Below are 21260 nucleotides of genomic sequence, written 5' to 3'. Positions count from 1 at the left end.
ACATAGTCCTTGTTCAAAATTGGCATATTGTAATGCAGTGAATTTAGAAGTTGATGTGGTAATGAATTATACTTTCAGATCAAGATGAATCTGGAATATTAAATGAAAATTATGCTGAAAAAGTGTGTTGGTTTACAAACGAGTAACCACATTATCCAAATTATTCAACACAAGAACTGCTGGAGTTTTCAAACCCTCTAAAACCACTGTTAGGACACAAATATTAATAACATTTTAGACAGAAACTTTCATATTGGATTTTAAAATGCGTCATTTTCCTGGAATGGCACTTGGAATATTCTTAATAAAGTATTTAATTTCTAATTGTCTCATTACTTTTTGTAGTGGTGATGTGGACAACATAATTCTGTTGCATCATAATACTTTCTCAATTTTTGGTTACAAATTACTTCTGTTCTAAAAGAAATACATTGGTTCTTGATTTGTGTGACACATTATGTAAAGCACTTTTCACTTCCACTCTTTGATTATCCACATAAATTATACATGTTTTTTCTTTAAATACATTTCTATGTGAGTCAGTGAAGATAATCCACAATATTTCGTGTCAGATAATCCCTAACCATAAGTTATATGTTATGTCTCGGACTACATTTAAATACGAGGAGTGTTCAATAATTAACGCAAGAGTTTTTTTTCTGGAAGCAGGTTTGTTTTATTCTGGGTTGTAATACACCTTATATTTATCTGCTCTTTTGGCTACAAAATCCTATTTTTCAACATGATCTCCATTCAATCCAGTGGTCTTATGCCACGTTATTAGGAGAGCCTGTGCGCCCACATGGTAACATTCTACAAGTTGATGTCAGAGCCAACATCCTTCTGCATCAATAACCTCATTGTCATTCATGTCCTGCTTCCAGCAGAGTGCATCCTTCAGTAGGCCAAACTCGTGGACCTCTGAAAGTGCGAGATCCAGTCTGTAGGATGTATGAGGAAGAACGGTCCACTGAAGTTTTGTGAGCTTCTCTCAGGTGCACAGACTTATGTGAGGCCTTGAATTGTCATGGAAAATTCCAAGTTTGTTTGTCTTTTTGGGAAGACAAACACATTGAATTCATTTCTTCAATTTCCTGAGTGTAGCACAATCCTCTTCAGAGTTGATCATTACACCATGAAGGGAGATATCAAACAGAATAACCCCTTCACAGTCCTAGAAGATCATCAACATGACTTTAACAGCTGAGCAGCTGAGGGTGAAGCTTTTTTTTTTTTTTTCAGAGGAGAGATGGTGTGATGGCACTCCATGGATTGCAGCTTTGTTTCCAGTTCAAAGTAATGACCCAGTGTTTCATTGCCTGTGATGTTGTTTGACATACAGTTGTCACAAGCAGCCTCATAATGCACAAGCAATTCCTCACAGATAGTCCTTCATTGCTCATTATGGTCTTCTGTTAGGCAGCGAGGAACACAATGGGCACACATCTTTGGTGGACAAATATCTCAGAGCTGCCAACAGTAATGTCCAGTTGTGAAGTGCAGTGTTTGATTGTGATGCACTGATCACCTTGAATGAGTGAATCTGTCCACATGTTCCAACATTGCAGGAGTCATAGCTATGTACAGCTCGCTGGCACATGGAAGATCAGACAGGTTTCAGTGACCTTGTTGGGATGAGGATGATGACAAATACCTCAGCCAACAACTCTCCATGTTCTATTCACTGGCAGTTCTCTGTAGACATATTCAAGCTGCTTGTGAATATCTGCAATGTTGTGGGTTTGAACCAAAATAAAGTCAGTTTTGACAACCTCATGAAACTGAAGGGGCTGAAGCGGGAATATTCCTTAGATGTCCCACAACAAGTTCCGCATTTTTAAACCAAAATTGGCGAAGAAAAGTGTGTTGCATTACCGACCTTATCCTGTTCACATCATCTCACAATATGCCTCAAAAATCACAATCATCATCATTGTCCATGTAAAATGTCAACAAGTTATGATAATCAAATGGTTCGAATGTCTCTAAGCACTATGGGACTTAACATTTGTGGTCATCAGCCCCCTAGACTTAAAACTACTTAAAACTAACTAACCTACGGACAACACACACATCCATCCCCGCAGCAGGATTCGAACCTGTAACCGTAGCAGCAGTGCGGTTCTGGACTTAAATGTGTAGAACTACTCAGCCACAGTGGCCGGCTCATGATAATCATTTCATTTCATAACAATTACTACTTCATAATAATCCTCAATACTTGAACTGACGATTACCTCTCATATACCAGGAACATTGTGAATACACTAAAGCAGTATTCATTTCAATATAACTTCATAACTGATAAACATTTTTAACATCATAACTGGTACAATTTCTCAACATGACAGATGGAAACATTACTTCTCAAAAGATTTTTCGTAACTTTACATGGCTTCAGTTCACACACAACTTCCTAATCTTCAAGTGCTTAACAGTTACATCAAGGCTGAAATGGGGTAGTTAGTACAAGCTGTTCTGTATAACATTTTTCCATCCTGATCTCTGTCATTAACACAAAATTTAACACCCTCTTATTTTGTTCCATAACTGTAATCATTAATCATAGACTGTAGAAACAACAGACCTAACTTCCTATTAAATGATTCTACTGTTATTGTAATGTTGTTAAAACACAGTAATTATTTAATGTTCTTCAAAAAAGTAACAAAAACCTTGTTTGTCGCTTGCAAAATCAATCATAATGAAAGTTATGTCAACTGAATTACAAACATAATGTTTAAGTAAGCACAAAATGTGATTTCATTTTCTAAATGACAGTTAATTTCACAAGATAAGCAAAATATGTATCCATATCTTAAGATATGTCCAGTCAAAGTATATTATAATAATTTCATTTCATTACCATAACCTCTTGCCAAAGAGAAGAGAGGAATGATGGAAAGGTATTACTGTAACAGATGAACAGAAAACATGAAGAATAATGTATTTGGTGAACAAAAATGGAACATAGTGCTGCACAACTGAGGGCTGCATTCACAAACACGCGAGATGCAAAGTGAGAATGTTGGCCTGTGTGTTTGTGTAGTAAAAGCCTTGACATGTTAATGGAATTGCCAAGTAACTACCAAATAAACACAGAATAGTTTGTATCATACTACGAAACACAGCATTGTCATCATATCAACAACTCATATTAATGAAACATAATTCATAAGTGAAGCAAGTATAATACAAACTATTTCTTAGGAAAAGGCATAACATCAAGTCATCAATCAATCCTAGTACAATGTCAGTAGTAAATCCATCAAATAATTATCAAGTAGTCATAACACAGCATAAATAATAGCATAATATAGACTGAAGTATCAAATGTTTATCACGTAATCATAGTAAAGCATAATCCATACACAAAATTCAACATAGCAATATCAAACAGTTAGGAAAGAGTGTTTAAATTCTTCCTTGAAGCCAGATTTTTTTATACATCAGTGTTGTGTTTCTATCACACACAAATTTATATGTTTATAAATGAACATCATTTACTACATTACCACAGACCTTTTTCCAGCTAATTTTGGACTGGTTTCAAAATTCATTTAGGTATATCTCCTGCCAGTCAGGTTGAAGTGGTTTACAAAAGTCAGATAATTTTTGCCAAACTAAATTTGTACAGGCAATTGATTTAGAATAACGTTTTGCCCTAAGTACTGAAAACTTATCTACTGCTGACAACTCTGATACACATTTTCATTTTTCTTAGACAAAAATGCATCATTCAGAAAAAGAAAACATTTTATATGTTCTTCAGCATCTGATACTTTACCCTCATTAGCCACTACAGAATCATTTTATAATCAACTGTTTTCTCGTTTTTACTAACTACATATTACACATTAAAGTTTTCAGATTTTTGATACTATTAGTTTCTGTTCCCAAACTGAAGTCGAGCTCAGGCTCCCTGTTTTGGCTACATTTCTGATTTTGTAATGGATAATCTCAACATTAATATCACCTTTATTTTGGTCTATTATCAATATATTTGCTTCAGAATTTACACTTATATCTCTTCCCTCTCGACTAACCTTTACGATTTTTAAATTTTCTGTATCAATTTTAACACCAATTTTTTGTTTACTGGATTTGCTAAATGGTCTGAAAATCATTACAGACCTTGCATTAATTACAGCTGATTGTTCAGAGCAGGTTGTTATCTTGTTCATTACTTTTGGGGAATGCATGTTTAATGGTTATGATTCCATAATCATGTTTGATAATTTTCTTCAGATTCAAAGTAAATGAAAAAATACGTAGAAGTACTGCTCTATTAAAAGTTTAATAATTGTACATATCTACTTGTATCACAGTCATTTAATCCTCACATTAGTGTTACGTCTCTAGTCCCTGTTGTTAAATGTATACGTTTTTCAGTCTTCAACGTAATCATTCATTTTCATTTTGTTAGTACATACTTTCATTTATTCTACCTTGGCTGACTCCTGCAAGTTTTAAATATACTTGTATTTTACTAAGTCAGTATTAATTATCTACAAATGTTATTTTAAGTAACATTCCTCACAAGTACCTTCTGTTATTTAGAATGTTAATAGAGTAGTAATTCCTGTACATTTTAAACTGACAGTATTACAAACGATTATGTTTCAATTAACTCCTGCTCATTGCACCTTGATCTTATTGTTGGCAGAGTTCAGTTTAAGCTGTATGATATACGAAGTTACAAAAGGTTTTTTGGGCTTTAGGAAGGACTGTATATGTATGCCATCATTTTTCGACATTCTTAATGCATTTCTTCTCACTGAACTACTAAACATCACAAGGTCAAACTTAATAACTTTACAAGTGCATATGTGATGTGATAACTTTTTTTTACTGCCAAGGTACTACATTATAAAGTTATTTCAGTATTTTCATGTAAACATTTGAAGAGAAAAATTTTTGCTTAACTCATATTTAATTTACCATTTCTAATACTTTCAATAATTAAGAATAATAGTAATAATAATAATAATAATAATAACAATAATAATAATAATAATAGTAGTAGTACTAATAGTAATAGTAATAATAAACCCCGTGTAGGCCCAGGAAAAGAATAGGCCTCCGGTATGTTCTGCCAGTTGTAAAAGGCGATGAAAAGAACAAACCACTAATAGGGCTAACCCCCCTTTTAGTGTGATTAGTTGGTTCAGGAGAGAACTAAAGAAGCCCCAGACAAGTGCTGTCATGGTCGGGGATGATGCTTGAACTCCATGCCTCCCCACAATGGTAACGACACTGCTAGCCAACTGGAAAATGATTTAAATCTAAATAGAGGTGTTTTGGAAGATATGCTTCCTGCAACCACCCTAGAAGGAAAACAAAGACAGAGGATGAGATGGTCAGATGAAGTTAACTGACACCTCATGTTCTGTTATTACCAAGCAACAAACCTAGGAACCAACACATCTGGATACATATCACAAGTATACACAATATTTATTACCAGATACCCAGAATTAAAATTTTTAACAGAACAATGACTAGCTGATCAGATCCATGTAATAATAAAAAATAGCAGGATACCCCAGTCAGAATTCGAACACATCAAACAACAAGTAAAACAAATACTGGAACAAAATGATGTGCAATCAGAAGAAGAAGAAAATACAATAATGGGTTCAAACATCCCAGAGCAAACAAGCAAAGAACAACGCACATCAATTAAACAATCAGAGGAAAACAAAATCTTAAGACAGCCACCAGAACAAGCACAAGTAGAACACGAAGTGACACACATGTTAGATATAGAAGAAAAATTTCAGCTGACGTATATAGAATACAGACACAAATACAGACATTATACCATTCTTGCATAGACCACCAAATAACCCACAAGTCGAAACAACAATAACAACTATAACAAAGTCATACACAGCAAAATAAATGAAAAAACAACTATGGAAGAGTTACAACTACTGGTTTATACAGGAGCACTCACTACACTAAATATACACACTAGGCAGAGATCAGAACCAACCAACACACAGAAAAAACCCACAAAACCAGCATGGGAACACAGGCTACAGATCAGAATAGAAAAACTGAGAAAAGACATCGGACAGCTAACACAATTTATAAGAAATGAAATATCAGACAAAAAGCAAAAGAGGTTAGGTAAAATCTCACAACGAGAAGCAATATAGCAATTAGATGAAAAGAAGCAGAAATTACATGCATTGGCCAAACAACTTAGAAGATACAAATAAAGTGAAAATAGAAGGAAACAAAACCAAACATTCAACACAAACCAAAAGAAATTTTACCAGACAATAGATAACACACACATAAAAATAGAGAATCCACCAAACGTAACAGACATTGAACACATCTGGAGCAACATATGGTCAAACCCAGTACAACAGAACAGGCATGCACGGTGGATACAAGCAGAAACAGACACATACAAGATGATACCACAAATGCCTGAAGTGATAATATTGCAACATGAAGTCACCCGAGCAATTAATTCTAAGCACAATTTGAAAGCCCCTGGAAAAGATAAAATAGCAAATTTCTGGCTAAAGAAGTTCACCTCAACACATTCACATCTAACTAAATTATTTATCAGCTACATTGCAGACCTATACACATTCCCTGATACACTTACACATGGAATAACTTATCTGGTACCTAAAGATCAAAAAGACACAGCAAACCCAGCTATCACCCCATAACAAGCCTACCAACAATATATGAAATATTAACTTCAGTAATTACACAGAAATTAATGACACGTACAACACAGAACAAAATTATAAATGAAGAACAAAAAGGCTGTTGCAAAGGAGCACGAGGATGTAAAGAGCAACTGATAATAGATGCAGAGGTGACATATCAAAGGAGCACGAGGATGTAAAGAGCAACTGATAATAGATGCAGAGGTGACATATCAGGCTAAAACTAAACAAAGGTCGCTACACTACTCATACATTGATTACCAAAAAGTTTTTGATAGTGTACCTCACTCATGTTTACTACAAATATTGTAAATATACGAAGTAGATCCTTAATTGATACAGTTCCTAAACATAGTAATGAAAAATTGGAAAACCACACTTAATATCCAAACAAATTCAAATAATATCACATCACAGCCAATACAGATTAAGTGTGTAATATACCAAGGAGACTCATTAAGTCCTTTCTGGTTCTGCCTTGCTCTGAACCCTCTATTCAACATGCTAAATAATACAAATTATGGAACATAACCACACAAAATCACACATTTGCTATACATGGATGATCTAAAACTACTGGCAGCAACAAATCAACAACTCTACCAATCACTAAAGATAACATAACTATTCAGCAATGATATAAATATGGCTTTTGGAACAGACAAATCTAAGAAAAATAGCATAGTCAAGGGAAAACACACTAAACAAGAAGATTACATATTGGATAACCACAGCGACTGCATAGAAGCGATGGAAAAAACAGATGCCTATAAATATCTAGGATACAGACAAAAATAGGAATAGATAATACAAATATTAAAGAAGAACTAAAAGAAAAATATAGACAAAGACTAACAAAAATACTGAAAACAGAACTGACAGCAAGAAACAAGACAAAAGCTATAAATACTTATGCTATACCAATATTGACCTACTCATTTGGAGTAGTGAAATGGAGTAACACAGACCTTCAGCAACAGAAAGATTCACATTAAGCAGAAAGGAAGGTGGAAGGGGATTTATTGACATAAAAAACCTACATTATGGACAGGTAGACAATATAAGAAAACTCTTTATAGAACGAGCAGAAGCTAGCAAAATACACAAAGCAATCACTCATATAAATACATAGGCTACACCGTTGCAATTTCATAACCACTTCTACAACCATTTACATCACATAACATCAACAGATATGAAGAAAGTAAATTGGAAAAAGAAAACACTACATGGCAAGCACCCGTATCATCTAACACCGACACACATCGATCAAGACGCATCCAACACATGGCTAAGAAAAGGCAATATATACAGTGAAACAGAAGGATTCATGGTTGCAATACAGGATCAAACAATAAACACCAGACATTACAGCAAACATATTATTAAAGATCCCAATACCACAACAGATAAATGCAGACTTTGCAAACAACAAATAGATACGGTAGATCACATCACAAGCAGATGTACAACACTAGCAAATACAGAATACCTCAGAAGACATGACAATGTAGCAAAAATAATACATCAACAACTTGCCATACAACATTAACTAATAAAACAACACTTTTCCACATACAAGTATGCACCACAAAATGTACTGGAGAATGATGAATACAAATTATACTGGAACACAACCATTATAACAGATAAAACAACACTACATAACAAACCTGACATCATACTCACCAATAAAAAGAAAAAATTAACACAACTAATCGAAATGTCCATACCCAATACAACAAATATACAGAAGAAAACAGGAGAAAAAATTGAAAAATACATCCAGCTGGCTGAGGAAATCAATGACATGTGGCATCAGGATAATGTTGACATCATACCAATTATACTATCAACTACGGGAGTCATACCACACAATATCCACCAGTACATCAGTGCACTACAGCTTCATTCAAATGTACACTGCTGGAAATTGAAATAAGAACACCGTGAATTCATTGTCCCAGGAAGGGGAAACTTTATTGACACATTCCTGGGGTCAGATACATCACATGATCACACTGACAGAACCACAGGCACATAGACAAAGGCAACAGAGCATGCACAATGTCGGCACTAGTACAGTGTATATCCACCTTTCGCAGCAATGCAGGCTGCTATTCTCCCATGGAGACGATCGTAGAGATGCTGGATGTAGTCCTGTGGAATGGCTTGCCATGGCATTTCCACCTGGCGCCTCAGTTGGACCAGCGTTCGTGCTGGATGTGCAGACCGCGTGAGACGACGCTTCATCCAGTCCCAAACATGCTCAATGGGGGGTCAGATCCGGAGATCTTGCTGGCCAGGGTAGTTGATTTACACCTTCTAGAGCACGTTGGGTGGCACGGGATACATGCGGACGTGCATTGTCCTGTTGGAACAGCAAGTTACCTTGCCGGTCTAGAAATGGTAGAACGATGGGTTCCGTCAACTGCACATACGGTTCACGTCCACACTGTCGCGGCATGCTACCAGTGTTAAAGACTGCGATGGAGCTCCGTATGCCACGGCAAACTGGCTGACACTGATGGCGGCGGTGCACAAATGCTGCGCAGCTAGCGCCATTCGACGGCCAACACCGCGGTTCCTGGTGTGTCCGCTGTGCCGTGCGTGTGATCATTGCTTGTACAGCCCTCTCGCAGTGTCCGGAGCAAGTATGGTGGGTCTGACACACACGTGTCAATGTGCTCTTTTTTCCATTTCCAGGAGTGTATATATACTGCTACAGAAATCTGTGATTATTGATACATGTTCAATTATCTGAAAGTTCCTAAATGCAATGTCACATATACTGTACAGTTAAAAGGATGTCATGCTTGATCAATGTCTGCCTCACTTTCCATTTTTAACCAGACATAACGTCTGAGACAGGAAAGAATAATAGTAATAGTAATAGTAATAATAATAATAATAATAGTAGTAGTAGTAGTTATAGTAATAGTAATAACAACAACAGTAATAACCATTGTAGCTAGTTACACATTAGTCATTAAATATGTTTAGTACTTATGAAATAACATCATGTATATGTAAATAATTTTTATGTATTTTCTGTATCAAAATATACAGAAATGACATTTGAATAATATCCAAGTTATAAATAGGGATTTACAAAATACTGTTGTATGCGAAATTCTACATTTATCAATCCTACCACACTCTGCTAGGGTGGTCCTGATGATACTTTGGGAACTCATTCTGTATTCTCGGACCTTTGTTCACAGTCTACAGTAGGGGACCATGCTGAATGTTTTCTAAATACATTAGTGTGGAATCTGCCCACATCCTTCATGCATGGTTCGTAGCATATCAAGTGAGAAAAGGGCAAAGTGAGTTACACGTGAGCAATGCTTTCCAAATCCATGCTGATTTGTGGAAACGTGCTTTCCCTTCTCGAGAAAATTTATTGTACTGGAACATTGAATACAGCCAAGAATTTTGCAGTAAACTGACATTAAGCATGTGGATCTATAATTTTATTGGTCTTTTGTTTTACCCTTCTCATATACATGTGTTACCTGCACGTTTTTCCTGTTACTTGGTACTTTGTGTTGGGTGAGTGCTCATTGATAATTACAAGCTAAGAAAGGTGTTAATGCTGAATAGTACTATCTGCCAAAACCAAATTGAGATTCCGCCCAGACCTAGCAGTTTGCTTGTTCTAAACGTTTTCAGTTGCTTCTCCATGCTAGGTATGCCTATTTAAGACTTCATCTTTCGTTTTGCTGTCTTCTATTGGGACCCCACACTGGTTGATGAGTAAGCGAATAGAAGTCTTGTATCTAGGTGGTGATTTTATGTAGGATCAGAATTTTCTCAGGTTGTCCACAAAATTTTTGGTAAGGTATGGTGGTGGAAGCCATTGTATGGCTCAAGCATCAATCTTTTTATAGATTATTTTCCACAATGTATGTTAACACTACATGGAAACAGATATTAATTACTAATAATGCTAACACAAAAAATGCATATGTACAGGCTCTACATAAAATTGTACACGCTTTCCTAACCTGCTAGTGTAAAATTGATTTTAGTCATCCTGTATGGCAGCTGTAGCTTTCTTCCAGAAAAGATAACTTCCCCCATCCTGAGTGCTGCTAGCTTTTCAGTTTACAGGCAGATTGTACCTCCGCAGCATTTTCTGTCCAGTTCTCTCAGTCTCTCATGTTAGTAGACAAAATAAGTTCACTGAGGTCATGTTCATATAGTGGAGTTATTTTCAGCATATTGAGTATTCATTTGCAGTTGTTGAATGAGCTATTATGTACTAAAGCTCCACAGCTGTAGCTGTTAACTGTATACTACACTGAAGTGCCTCCAGAAGTGTAACATGCTGTTGATATGCATTCAGCAATGTTGATTTTACACTCTCCACTATCAGTGGCTGGAATACTTTTCGAAGATTAAGGGTGTCATATGCATCATACCAGGGTCATTACTCACAACATCTGAAGAGACCCAGAGCTTTAAATTGGCTCCCTCTGCAGCAAGATTTAATCATGCTCGGTCCTATTCAATCATACATATTCACACTCACCTTGGAAGATATATTGTAGGCAAGTGATAAGTGGCTTCTCTCAATGCAGCCCACTCTATAAGTGGCAATAATACCTGAGTGCAAGCGATGTATGCTGTTTACCAATAAAACTGTTAATGGTGAGAAAAGTGCAGTAATTTTCTGCTCATTTGTTAATGTACCACCAAGTGACTACAAACATTTACATGGCTTTACAATTTGCTGTCAACAACATACACCACCAAGTTGCCACATTTAACAATCCAATCCCTTTTGCATCAATACTACATAAGTCACTGACAACATCACACTTACAAATTAAGTGCTTTTCTACCATTGTTTATAGGAACTTATTTGCCATAAAATCTCACACAACTCAAATCAGTATTCAGTAAACAGGAAATAATTCATATTATGTCTGTTTACATATGAGAGCTGGACAGAAAATGCTGGGAAATATAATGTCTGTAAACTGAAAAAACAAGTAGCACATGTGGTGGAGGAAATCTCATTTCTCACGTTACTACAACTGCCACACAGGTGACTAAGAACACATTCCCCATATAGCAGTGTAGAAATGTGTGCAGAGGTTTACATAGAATCTGTCCATGTGGTTTTCTTTGATTTGTATTATTAGCAGCTCGTATCTGTATTCAAGATAGAGTTAACACACTCTGTGTGAAAGACACACCACTGGCCATGATTTCTAGTATGTTGTTCTTGATACTCCCCACTGCCACTGTACAAAAATTTATGTCTACATGAACAGTTTCCCCCAGCTGAAAATAAGTGTGTCCTTACAAATTAAAGGAGGATCATTACTATCACATGACAGTAACTGTGTATAGTATATCATTGTGTTTGTGGGTGATTTTACAATTTTTGTTTGTACAAATGTCTTGAATAACTTAAGGAGCACAATGTTTACAAAGGTAGTGTCTTGATGTTGCTTACTTACCATTATTGAGTATGGTTGATATGAATAATTACAAACAAATATTTTCATTGAGTTGGGGGGGGGGGGGGGCAGTCAGGTAGTGTGTTACATGTGGTGTGGTGGCCACATGGCTGGTGGCAGTAGGCCACAAAGGATGCATCTGCACTTGTGTGCAGAGAATGGCCACACAACAGTGGTGCAGCTGTGTATGGCATTTTCTCAGTATGGTTTGCCCTACAAATGGTTTATTAACTGTGATGCTCTCTCCCTCAGGTACTGATTAGGAGATAAGGGGAAGTGTTTATGTAATACGAAGGAGTTTGGTTTCAGAAGAGTTTTCTTTTTTAAAAAAAAAAAATATTGCACTTAGTGCTTAAAACTAATGGAATGAATCTAACAGTGAGTATTGTTTGAACCAATTCTAAAAGCCAACTAAACTATGAACTGTTTCCAGGCTAATCCCAGTAATCATTAAAATTGCCTATATTTTCCCCTTCTTTTTTCAGCTATTTTTTCACATAATCTATCAATTGGTAATGTCGTCCAAGATATGTACTGGCATGTAATCCCTTGCAGAAAACCTGGGCCCAAGTATAACAACAGTTAGTCTTCAGCTGTGTTTTATGCCCTAGGTATAAAGTTGCTGGTGTAGATAGTATTAGTCCAGCAGAGAAGGGTTCACACTGAACATAACCAACCAAACTTTGCTCTTTCTTACACTGGTAGTGGAGACCCACATGAATGAACGTATGACTAACTATGAAATTCTAAAGAAAAACCCATGCCTTATTGGTTGTAGTTATTACTCACCTGTGTGATGTTGTATTGGCAACACAGTAGGTCTGGGGGATGAGTGTGTAGTCATAACTGACAAAGGTAACAATTGATGGCTTATGCATAGAGTACTGTAGACTTACTTCCAAGAATAAATATGGGTGTCTGAAATCCATACATAACTCAGGAACATGGATGTTGGTGAATCCTGCCAGTATAAGGGCTATCTGACAGTCTGAACCATCTGTCCAAGTAGCTAAACTCGAACACAAATAATTCAGTATTTGAATAGAGCATTGCAAATCAGTAAGCATTATGGTGGAATGTGTTTTCCAGTCTGTGCTGACAGCCAAGAAATTGTGGATCTGCCAGGTAATTCAGTTCCATCTGGTTTCCCATGCAGCAGAAAAAGTATGCAGCCTATTGCATTCAAATTCACAATTGTTACAAGTAATTGCTAGATTTACATGTACAATAAGACCACTGTGAAGCCTGATTATTTACACATGTGCAGCATTGTAATAATAAGAGAGATCTCATAATGGGAAATGTCATCTATAGTGGTGCCATAATGTGACCAGTGATTCAGTATTAGTTAAGACATGCATTTATAAGTTGGAGGCATCAGGATAGGGCTAAGTTGGTGCTATAGCCCTAACTCACAGTGTATTTGCATGAATTTGAGCTGCATGGGTATTGTAAATAAGAATCAATATAGCTTACTTTATTTGCGATGTAGTTGTGAGGTTGTATATGTCCTCATGTGTTGAAGGTAAATCTTGATCAATGACATCTTTGCACTTTTAATATTGTTTCAATCCAGACGCAAATGTCTGAATTTGGATTTGGAGGGCTGGATGTGGAATGGTAGAAATCCACATGGTAGTTAGCAGTAATGCAGCAGACTTAGTTTTGAGAGTAGGCACACAGAAGGATGACAATGATATGTTCAGTTACCTAGAAGACTATGGTTTACAGTAGTAGCATTCAGTTGTTAATGCAGATTGTCTGTCCTGATGGAAAAGGCATAGATAATTACCTATGCACATTGGCAGGTGCAGTGACAGCTGGCTATTACTAGGCAAATGGTAACACAGACTTGGGGTCATCCATTCATCAGTCCTCTGCTGATTTTACTAACAGTGTTTGTAGTTGGTGCATTGTCAGCTTGAAACTGCTGTAAAGTTCTGGCACACAGATTTTCCAGGTAAGTATTGGCTGAGAACCAAGAATTGACATACATAATCTGAGACATTGACAGGGCAGGGTTCAATTTTCTGCTCTGCTGATGGGTGTGAAAGGAAATGGAATATCAAGCCAGCATCTGCAATGTAATTTTGCTGAAGACTTATGCTGACCAGTTTGTTGCTGTGCTTAGGCCAAGGAAAATTATTTAGTTTAAATAGTTAGTTTGGAAAACTTTATAGAGAAAATGAAGCATTTTTAATGGTATCGCAGTAGGTGGTTCCTGTCCAAACCCTAGCTTTCTGGTCAATCCATATATTGGGTATTGTGCATATGTAAGATTGGAAATTCGGGAACAGGCTGGAAATGGGGATTCAAGTGGATTGCAGCTGTAATAGATTGACTGGCAGTTTATTTTGCTGTGTGGACATGGGTTGATATAGACAAAGCATCAGCACTCTTTTACTGTAAACTGGGAGCAATGACAAGTGTTGATGAGAAGAAAAATGAAACACATATCAAAATGTTTCAATCTCAGAGTTGATACTGAGGGTGCAGTCTCTTTAGCACAAGGTGGCAGCACTGTTAATTTGTTTGATGAGGCATAAAAGGAAATATATCACACCCAACAGCAAGACCAGGGTGACTTATCAACACCATGGGACATGGGAGGAGATGGGGGGCCTTGGCACCAGCATGGTAGGTAGGTAATAATGGTAACAAGAAATGTGGGTGCAACATGGTACAAGGGAACCCTGCTCCCAAAAGCCTCAAAGGGATCAGGGCTGTGTCTGTGTGAACACTTAGTATGTGGTCCAGAGTGAATAGAAGTGTAAGTCTAATACATAAAATTAAGATCATTGCACAATGACATTGGTATAATCGCATCGTGGAGGAGTGAAGCTTTGACAATACTGGCCACACATGCTGGAAAAACGTCAGAAAAATCATGAAAATGAAGAACCTAAGGCCAAACCCAGCAGATAAGCAGTTGTTAGTATCTGGCTTAGACAATTAATGGAGACCATTGACTTCCAGTATGTTGGACAGAGAGAAATTATGGAAAAGTTTAAACTAACTATAAAATGTGCTGTGGATAAGTGTGTACTTGGTAAATGGATCAAGGATGAGAAAGATCTACTGGTGTTTAATAATAAAAAGCAGAAAATAATTAGGGGCCAAGATTGCTGCACTCTTGTTTTTTTTAAAAAAAGGATCCACTAATATCGTCAGGGAAAAGTTAATAGAAACTGCTGCATGTAGAAGAATGAGTATGAAGCAGAAAACTACTTTCACTGCCACACCTTCGCAAATGATATTTCAAAGTACCCCCAAAATTCTGGTGCTATGCAAAATCACGAAATTGGTCAGAGGATTTTGTCCAATCACCTGAAGTTTTAAATTTGCCATTGAAGAAATCATTCACACTGGATTACTGTGCAAACATACCTTTGTTTGACTGTTGCACAGACTCCCACTTGAAGTAGAAGTAGGCATCCCTGCCTTAAAAAAGCAACTGGAAGAGTTGCAAACAAGCATCCAGATGGAATACCACTACAGTTTCATGGAGACTATGCTGTGGCATCGGCCCCTTACTTAGCTTGCATTTGTCGCTAATCTCATGTCCAACGAATGTCCCAATCGACTGTAAAATAGTGCAGGAAACTCCTGTAAATGGACCCACATAATTAAAGGCTAGTACCCTTAACATATTCAGAGTTTGAGTACAATGAATTTTGTTAAAGCAGTAAAGCTTCTGTCCACAAATAAGCACAGATGTAGACAGCATTGTTCATGCAAAACTCAACTCCTCCTTTTCTTGAATAACATTCATTGAACCAGGGATGAAGAACAATAGGCCGATTTCATATTCCTAGATTTCCTAGGACAACAGGCTGATTGTGTACAGCTGGATTTTCAGAAACCATTTGACACTATGCCGCATTACAGACCGTTAACAAAGGTATGATGGTAAAAAGTAGTGTCTGAGGCATGGGAGTAGCCTGAAGGCTTCTTAAGTAATGTAACTCATTACATTATCCTCATATTGTCTAGAGTGCTTTGGGGAATTGGGATTATTCTCTACATACATAAATGATCTGACAGACAGTGTGAGCAGCAATCTGCAGCAACTGTTTACTGATGGTGTGGTGTATGGTAAGGTACGGTCATTGATTAAATGTAGGAGAATACAAGATGACTTACACTTAATTTCTAGTGTGTCACTTGACACAGTCAGGTTGATGAAATACCAAGACATAGGGCTGCAAAGCTATCTGTAATTTTACAAGCTTTAAGGAAGGGAAATGGTCGATTTTAGGGAGGTGTAGCTCATTTTAAACAAATTGGGGAAAATCTAGGAAAAATAAGGGAATTTTAGGAATAAACTCTCAATAAAGTAAGAGAAAACAATGATGCATGATGGAACACGGTATTTTTAATCATTTTTCCAAACAAAACGTGCAAAATGAACACCAGTTGCACAATATCCTACAAACAACTTTTTGACTCATTTGACTCTATATTCATGATGCTATATGAAGACCAAATTCAGATTTAACTGAAGTGCTTCATTTATTCGGGTGTTTATTAAGACAATAAGGGAGGCTGATTGTCTTTTTGCTCTCATCTGACATAATGTTATATTGACATCTGGTATGGACACTCCCTTTGGTCAGTGCATGTGTAGAGTTTGGCTGGCATGCATGTGTGCACATGGACGCGTGTGCGAGGTAAAAATAAACAATATGCAAATGTGAATGTGAACTCTCAAATTAAAACTGAAGAAGAATATTTTGTGCGTAAAATGAAACACATTCCCATATTAATGTGGATGTAAGCTGCCTCGACTCCTCCTTTTGTCAAATTTTGTAAGCAGTTTGAAGCAGGTGTGGCTGCAATGCAGTTACTGTGAGAACTAGAGAGAGATCAGATGGGAAGACATGGTTTTGGTAACTGGCTATCATGATGTGACTTCTAGTACTTAAATTTACGCATTTTTATCCAATTTTTCCCTTCATAACAGTTATTTTTAATTCCTAATTTAAAAAACGAAAGTGTTATTTAATTGCATTTCTCAAGAAACATGTGAGAAAAAGTTTTCAATATCTTCCTTTCTGAGAATCATGATAAAATCTTCGAAAGTGACGAAACTAAGACCTCGAAAAAAATCTTCCCATTTTCAACCAGTATGTATGAGGGACAAAGATATAGAACAATGGTAAATCAATATCTTGTTAATAAAGCATTTACTCACAGACTGCAAGCTATAAATTGTGATGACAACATACACTTCCTTGAAACAATTTTTAAAATAGTAAAAGATTATCAACAAAGTCATCTTGGACTTTAAGTCAGGGTTATCCTCTTTTGTGACCACAAAATGCAGATAAGTAAAAGAACTATGGAATTCAGGTTTCAAACCCAGAACTATAGGATAATAAACGAGAGATTGGACTAAATTCTGTAAAAGAGGAAAAGAGAGAAAGTGAAAAAATCTGATTTTGAAGCCTATCCATGGCTCAGGTTAGACATTAAACAGAATTATTTGTCTACAACTGACAGTTGATGGAGTCACATCATACACTGAACTACCAGAAAAATAAGTGTGTTAAAAATACTGATCAAAAATTCTTCATATGGTCTATAAAATCTGCATTCATTCCTGTAAAAAAAGATCCATAAAGGGTTAGTTAGAGCAAAAATGTATGTGCTGATATTGATAAAAAAAACTTGAAAATTCTGAGTCGTCAGTTGTACATGCTGGCATTCCAAAAATTGTGAAAAAAATTTCCCATCAAGGTTTGTTTATTTGAAGAGAAATGCCAACAACAACAACAACAACAACAACAACCACCACAAAAGAAGTCACCCTGTAGGGGTAAGAATGGAGATTAGTCTTCAGACTGCATCCAAGCACATGCACCAAATATAACAAAATGCAAAAAAGAAAAACATGTAAATTTACTACATTTTAAAGAATTGTTGGATGAAAAATCTATCATCTCTTGTTTCAACTCGACTGACACAACACAAAGAACCAAAATTTGTGACATGGGTCTGCTACAACAAGGAAAAATTCTATGATCTCACAGAAAATTGCTTAGTGAACAAACCACTAACGGTTAATTGTCAGGAAGAGACATGTACATAGATTTTAAAAATTATCTCATACAATAAAGGTTCCAGTCATTATTTATGCCTATTTTGAGTGTTTGCTTTTGAAGGCGAACCAAACCTAGAAACCTTGTGTGTGATGAAAACACAAACCAACTGACATTTTTAATGCATGAAGTATACCAACCTACTCTTCAAAGACCCAGTTGTGTACAGAAGAGCAAAAATCCTAAAAAATTCATCAAATGTACAAAATGAGGTTGAAGAAATTGGTAGAATTTATTCTGGAATTGAACAAATGAGACCATTAGCATCTCAAGAACAATTAAGACACTATTATCTGAAAGACATCCATTGTATGGATTTTTGTATTCGTGTGAAAACAGAAAAGTTTGTCACCATGGCCTTCTAACTGGAAAATGTGTAGTTCCACCGAGAAGCTAGTGTAGCTTAAAATCTTGACTCCTTTCGATTTTTTCTCCTCTTTATCAATAACCTTATGCATATACATTTTTGCTCTAAGACCACAAACGTTTTCCATTGCATTCATCTGTTATCTCGTTTAAAACATTCTTGTTTACTTGTGGAATGTTGTTGACATTTTCTGTTAAGTAGTCAATTGTATCAAAATGTTTAATCACTGACTTTATGTTTTCATAGAAGTCTGTATGCTGTAGATGCTGCTGTCTGTAACTATATATTGAAGTTTAATTTATTTCTCAAGATTTTGGTTTAATAACATTCTAGTTGAACTCATACATAAATTGTATAGATAGATCAAGTATGCTCATTACAATGTAAATTGGCTTTTTGAAGATAGTTTTGGTCTTCTTCATGTGAATGGACGACGAATTTTCGTTACTAATTGTTCTTCCTTTGAAACCTGGCTTTGCTACAAGTTTTTTACACTTGTCCACATCTGAAATCAATTTTATATCCACTTGGTATTTTGTTTTCTGTCGTGTTCCTCAACATAGAGTTGTTCATCTTCTTGGAGAAATCTTTTCTCAGATCCATTTTTTGCTTAGGTCCACATTCATGTATGTTTTTTCAGCCAGTCAGACTGGTTAAATTGTAAACCGCTGTATTTTGTTATCTTCATCCCTAGAGACAGATGGATGGTTTTTAAGAATTCTGTGTTTGACCACATAGTAGTGTTTGCTACTCAAAGTAGTCAACAACTTGCTTTCTTTGGTCTGAGGCAAAATTTTATTTTCAGGAGCAAGTGGTAAATCTTCATGTAAATAATGCAATTCCATCAAATGTTGTAAGTCTACCTCAAGCATATAGCCCATAGAAGATTTATCTGCAATTTGTCATATTTTACACCAAAACATTGCAGGTGGGTCATCCCATTCAAAGCCACCATATGGCAAAGACTGGCACATGCCTCATACCAGAGACTGTTTACATGAAAATATGCTAGATAGTTTGATTTCTTTTTTTGTCATAATTCTTCAAATTCTTGTTATTTTCTTCCACATGCCTCCTACAACATTGAGATATGCTGCCTCTAATGATTTTTTTCGATCAGAATCATTCTATGTTCATGTATTAATTGAAATGGTTGTTCAGTCATTTTTAAAACCGGATCCCAGCATAAATCCGGTGCAGTATAGTACCAAGATGGATCCAACTAGTAGGTTTTCATGCACATTTTTCTAAAATTATCAAAGATGTCTGACAACAACAAAACATCAGTTAAGAGGTAGCCAATATGATTGTTGACAAGTTTTTTCCAGATAATTTTTGCATGTTTGTAGTCTTCATGTCTTTCTTCACAGTCATGCAGTTCATTGTAAAATTCTTCCTTTGTGTTCCTTCAAATTTCTTCCAACTGCCCATGTAACTGTAGGGATAGATACCTCTTCTAATTTTTAGACTGACTAAATTTTCTTGAAAAAATTTATAATGTTTGTCATTTTTTCTTTTTTCAATATTGATGAAACTTAGTTGAGGCAAGAGGCCATAAACCTAAATGCATCAATAAATCTCATTTTTAGATTTTCTGTCTTCTTGCCAAAACTAAAGCATCTGTCTTCATTGTTCATAAAAAGTAAATTTTTTTATAAAAAGTGAAATATGTATACTTAGTCTGAAAAATATGGAACCATGAAGGATGTGTTAAACACATTTACTCAATTTAGGTCATTAAAAAGGTGTTGGCCTCCCACAACAAGAGAAGACACATCTTGGAAAATGAAATAGATGCACTACCATATGGACATTATGTGATGCAAAATTAAATTTAAATTATTGAATGCAGGCCAGAGATAGTTGTCTGTTACTTGTAACACTTATAAACATTTCATCACGGTCTAGGTCAAATAGATAATTCATAGTCATCAGTTCACTGACTTGTGAATGTAGATACGTGGCCATGCAGTAACATATGGCTAGAAAGAATGGAAGAGCAAATTTTTCATCTGTAGTGCACACGTTTATATTTTTAAAAAATCATAAAATAATTTTCTGTGTACTAAAATAATTATTTTGTGGATCATCAAAGCCTAACCAGTTGACACAAACTTTGAGAGCCTTCCTTTTTCAAAATGTTCTCAACAAGTGTACATAAAGATAAGTGGTTTTCTGTAACTCATGTTCATAAAAATTTCCTTTCACTTCTTCACTCTACAAGGCTGTTAACTTGTATGCAACTGGGCTAGATACAATAACACTTCCAACAGTGATAATTTCGGTTGGCCAGTTGGCTGTGTACCTTTTTCAAAAATTCTAATAAGTTTGCTGATTGTAGCCTTGTCACCCACTCTGTACTTGCATGTAGCATATTCAGAGTCTGTTACATAAACTGTCTTCAGCAAGTCCTTCTTATTTTCTTTGTTCACATCTTTTATCCTCATCTTTATTGTCTAATGTTTTATGTTGTTGTACTCATCAACCAGTTGAACTCATTTATAATTGCCTTGAAGAGTAAACCACTTCCATATCTTTTCTTTCAATGTTCTGTTAAATCTTTTGAGAATAGATGCTTTCATACCTGTAAAAGTTGATTGACAGTTGATGTGATGTTTCT

General features: G+C 35.9%; 1 protein-coding gene across 2 annotated transcripts in view; it reads left to right on the top strand.

Annotated features, from left to right (window-relative positions):
- LOC126295301 (zinc finger protein 708-like) overlaps positions 1 to 21260 on the top strand; it is a 202866-nt gene that overhangs the window by 155394 nt on the left and 26212 nt on the right. The gene's annotated exons all lie outside the window — the stretch shown is intronic.

The sequence above is a fragment of the Schistocerca gregaria genome, chromosome 11 (genome assembly GCF_023897955.1).
Source record: "Schistocerca gregaria isolate iqSchGreg1 chromosome 11, iqSchGreg1.2, whole genome shotgun sequence".
NCBI classification, from domain to species: domain Eukaryota; kingdom Metazoa; phylum Arthropoda; class Insecta; order Orthoptera; family Acrididae; genus Schistocerca; species Schistocerca gregaria.
Note: the sequence above shows the minus strand (reverse complement) of the source record. Positions and strands in the feature narration are given on the sequence as shown.